The 4,569-nt window shown below is 39.0% G+C and overlaps 1 long non-coding RNA gene across 2 annotated transcripts; it reads left to right on the top strand.

Annotated features, from left to right (window-relative positions):
• The first annotated feature begins 2,975 nt into the window (after positions 1 to 2,975).
• Positions 2,976 to 4,249, top strand: LOC135779906 (uncharacterized). 2 transcript variants are annotated; one of them, XR_010544906.2, is made up of 5 exons: positions 2,976 to 3,120; positions 3,217 to 3,374; positions 3,636 to 3,710; positions 3,826 to 3,984; positions 4,141 to 4,249. It is a non-coding gene; the product is annotated as an uncharacterized lncRNA (long non-coding RNA). The 2 variants fall into 2 exon arrangements; XR_010544905.2 differs by having other exon boundaries at positions 3,826 to 4,205.
• The last annotated feature ends 320 nt before the right edge of the window (positions 4,250 to 4,569 follow it).

The following is a 4,569-nucleotide window of genomic DNA, read 5'->3' as shown; positions in this document are numbered from 1 at the left end:
GGAAAAACAGTTGAGTAACCAATACGTGAAACTGTCACGGAAAAGCAAGTCGTGTCAGGGGCACGTAATATGGTGGAAATACGTGACAATGTCACGCAAAACTGAGCAAAATAATGCGTGACTATTTCACGGATTTTTGTGAGATCATGTTGTCCTCTCCCTCTCTATCTTTGATGTCCTTCACTAGGGCCTGCCTGACCAGAAGGCAAAATTAAGATGACTGTAGATCTCTTCACAACACCACAGGAATCATTAGGGAGATGATGGGTGCAAAGAAAGAACTGTGGGCCCTCAGCACAGGATGAGAAGGACCTCTTTGAAAACTTTTAATAGATCGGCTTTATGCACAGTATCTGTCACACACAGTCCAGATGTAGGAACACAATCTTCCCTGAGTCAGACATTCTTTGTGTAAACCTCAATAATGAGCTGTTGAGCATGTTAGTTTTCTCAGCTTCCAGCTTTATTAAATTTTCAGGAAAAAGGCAAATACACCTCATTGATGGCAAAAAAATCTGACACTTATGCTGCATTCCAGGTAGGTTTTTGAGCCGTGAATTACGACTTCAAAACCACGACTCACGACTCTATGCGTTCCAGGCCGCTTGTAACCCGTGTTTTTACAACCTTCTACCTGTGAAAGTGCACTGGAACGGCAGTCAAACCCGTGACTTCCCACCCGTGAACTCGTACTAGATCGATGTACTCCCAGTTCAGAGTTGTGGTTTTGAAGTCGTGATTTACGTGTTACAGGTTGTCTGGAACGCAGCATTAATATGTCCACACTTGTTTACTGTACTTTAATGTATTGTACATAAACAAGTCTGATAAATAATATTATAATAGCTGGACAGGGAAGTTGAAACTGAGAAAAAATGAGTCTGCTCTGTTGTCACCATGACCAGATGATGAAAGTTTTAACTTAAAAAAGTCAAAATATCTGCCAGAGCAGTAAGATTTAAATTAAGTTTATGAAATTAAGTAGTTGAAACTGGAATTAAGTTTATTTTTCTTTATGCACTGGCAGATATTTTGACTTGTTTTAAGTAAAAAACATCATCATCATTTATTTCATAAACAAGACTTAATATCTTAACCACTTGCTTACCAGGTAGGGATGGGCGATATCTTATCGTTTGCGATATACCACCGAAATTTATCCTCGCTATAAAAATCTGTCGCCTCACGATAACAACGATAAATCTAGTTGATGAAGTAGTTTGCGCGCGCCCAATTCACTGTTCACGTGCGGAGTGAAAACAAACATGGCGGAAGGCGGAAGTGAGGCTGAGGAGGTGCTTGTTGTTATTACCATGAATTTACCAGAATGAAGTTACCAGTAAATACAAAGTGATGTTCACATATGCAGTGACGTTCCGTCTTTTTACCAGTAAGACATCATTCACACATATCAAAATACCAGTAAACTCTGAGAAAAAGCGGAAGTTACCTGTGGTGCACGGCCGGTGAGCTCAGTGTCGTATTTGTAAACAATGGTGGGTTATGACCAAACAACATTGCGTTAGGCAGCGTCAAACAGAACCTGCGTTTGCACATTAGGCTTCACAGAGGAGCGAGGTAAAGTTAGTTTTAGGTTTGATATTCTGCATATCTGCCTAGGCTGCTTTAGGGGCCATCTGCAAATCACAAAGGGGGGGCTAAGGATGTCGGCAATTTGGAAAATAGATGGTAAGCTGTTTGAAACAACTTTGGTGAAGAAAATTTATATTAAATATTTAAAGGGAAAGGGGTAAGGGCAATTTAAAAGCAACTCTTCTTCTAATCTCCAGGACCACTTCGAGTGCAACGGGGCTAGGACTCCTTTCTCAGAGGGACCCTGCTATCCGTGGTGCCCTCCGCTTCTCCTGGTGGCAGAACAGGAAAGTCGAATTAGTGCTGTGTTAGAAATTTTCGTCGGTACCTGTTCCTATCACCGGTCTGAGATATTTGTTTCCTTCTTGCCCCTTAAGGTTCCTGGCGTCCTCTTCGGGCCGTGCTGGGGGGGAACCAGATGGATGAAGTCCACAGGCAAGGTGATCCAGACAGGGGTAAAGGGTTTGTCTCACTGGGATCTTTGTGCTCCTCTTCGTAGCGTGCTGGGGACAGAGGTAAGTTACACCACACAGGTAAGGTATTTTCAACAAGGGCAAGAGGGTTAATACTCTGGGGTTTTTACGTTCCTCTTCACAGCGGGCTAGAAGACAGAGGTACGCTGCACCACACAGGTAAGGTATTTCTCACAAAGGTAAGAGGTTTACTACACTGGGTCTTGTATGTTCCTCTTCACAGCGGGCTAGCAGACAGAGGTAAGCTGCACCACACAGGTAAGGTATTTCACACAGGAGCAAGTGCGTTACAGACTGGGGCTTTGCGTTCCTCTTCGGGTCATGCTAGAAGCAGAGATAAATTACACCACACAGGTAAGGTATTTCACACAAAGGTAAGATGGTTAATACACTGGGACTGTTATGTTCCTCTTCACAGCGGCCTAAAAGGCAGAGGTAAGTTGCACCACACAGGTAGGGTATTATACGGTGGCCCTGAGGTGCAATTTTATTTACAAGATTTAAAACAAATTTACAAGTTTTTTAACAAATTTACAAGTTTTTTTTAACAAATTTACAATTTTTTAAATAAATGTACAAGTTTTTCAACAAATTTACAATGAGTGAACACATTTACAAGTTTAACAAATTTACAAGTGTTTAAACAAATTTACAATGAGTGAATAAATGTACAAGTTTTTTAAACAAATTTACAAGTTTTTTTTAACAAATTTACAAGTTTTTTTAACAAATTTACAATTTTTTAAATAAATGTACAAGTTTTTCAACAAATTTACATGTGTTTAAACAAATTTACAATGAGCGAACAAAATTACATGTTGTAAAACAAATTTACGTTTATTACGGAAAGGGTAGGTACAATACGCTGACGTCACGCATCCGGGACTCCGGTCACGTGGGAAGAAACCCGGAAGTATCGCCGTGAATCACATGGGAGTTGCAAATGCGATGTTGTGTATTAGGCTGTACATCATATTAACGTAAAGAGAGTGATAATATATATCCTTTCATCTATTCCCGAGTGACTCAAAGGGATATTGGACCTTATTTTCAGGTAAGTGAAATAGCTTTAGTTAGCTAACGCTAGCTTTCCAAGTTGCACACGTTTCGGATGGCAGTTATCAAAATAATTCACTGACTTTCTCATTAGATTACAGACAACACGAGAGGGTGCTCCAAACTTTTTAATCAGGACTGCATTGTTTGTTCGCTCCCGGGGTTACATAGACTGAAACGGGGAAGCGTGACGAGTTTGTTTACATGGTGCTGTAAACTCCAACCCAGGAGGACACTTCAGAGGAATCAAGGGTGCGTTAACTTGTTCGATGATATAATCTGAATAATCTTTAAAAGATTAAGATTTTATGTAATGAGACGATTTGTTAAAATTACCAAAATTTATACTATAAATTATATTTTCATTTAATCCTCTCTAAATGTGATAGTACTGTAATGGTTTATCATATTACAAATACTCTAATGTTGCCTAAGCAAACTGACATTTATGTCAGATAGATAGATAGATAGATAGATAGCCAAGACTGAAATCATGATTATGTTAATTTCCAGTGTCTGTGATGTTGAAACACTAAAGGAAGAAGAGGAGGACCACCATTTGTTTCCTGATCAGAACACAAGAGAAGAGTGAGAAAAAAATTAAGCAATTCATTGATGAAAATTAAAACATGTAAATAAATCTTATGACCTCCTTGATCTTTCTTTTTTTACATGCAATTTTCTCCTCTTTCTCAATACACAGATCTAACAGTGGTTTGGGGGCATTGCAAGACCATGATTACCTGGAAACATCTCCTATTATGGAAGAGCACAACATCATGCTCGCAACATTTGTGTCCTGGATCAGTTTTTCTTGTTTCTCTGCTGTATGAGGCAGGGGCTTCTTTCCGCAGATTTAGCTGTAAGGTTTAAAGGTCCCGTTTTTCCTGATCCCATTTTTTAAACTTTAGTTAGTGTGTAATGTTGCTGTTAGAGCATAAATAATACCTGTAAATTATAAAGCTCAAAATTCAATGCCAAGCGATATATTTTCTTTAATAGAATTTCCCTTTTAAAGCATACAGCAAACGGACGGTTTGGACTACAGCCCTCTACTTCCCGATTGAATGACATCCAAAGAAGAGTTTTTTTTACTAACTCTCACCCACAGGAATACGTCAGTCGCAAGCAAAGCTCAAATGGCTCTGCTAAGCTAAGTTGCTGTTAAATCACAACACACTAAACAAACTACTACACAATTAAAACTCGATATATATTTCTGAAGGAGGGACTTCATAGAACAAGGAAGAAATCAGCCCGATTTTAGGACAGTGAAAACAGTGCTATAGAGATAAGTAATTATGTGAAAAATACTGTTTTTTTACACACAAAACATGAACACACGCTATATTGCACACCATAAACACAATCATAGTTTAAAAACACAGGAAAAACAGGACTTTTAATCTGTCCAAGGCAACAGTCAGTCGAATATGCATAACATGGG

The sequence above is a fragment of the Paramisgurnus dabryanus genome, chromosome 19, assembly GCF_030506205.2.
Source record: "Paramisgurnus dabryanus chromosome 19, PD_genome_1.1, whole genome shotgun sequence".
In the NCBI taxonomy this organism is placed as follows: domain Eukaryota; kingdom Metazoa; phylum Chordata; class Actinopteri; order Cypriniformes; family Cobitidae; genus Paramisgurnus; species Paramisgurnus dabryanus.
This window is presented reverse-complemented; position numbering and strand designations above follow the sequence as displayed.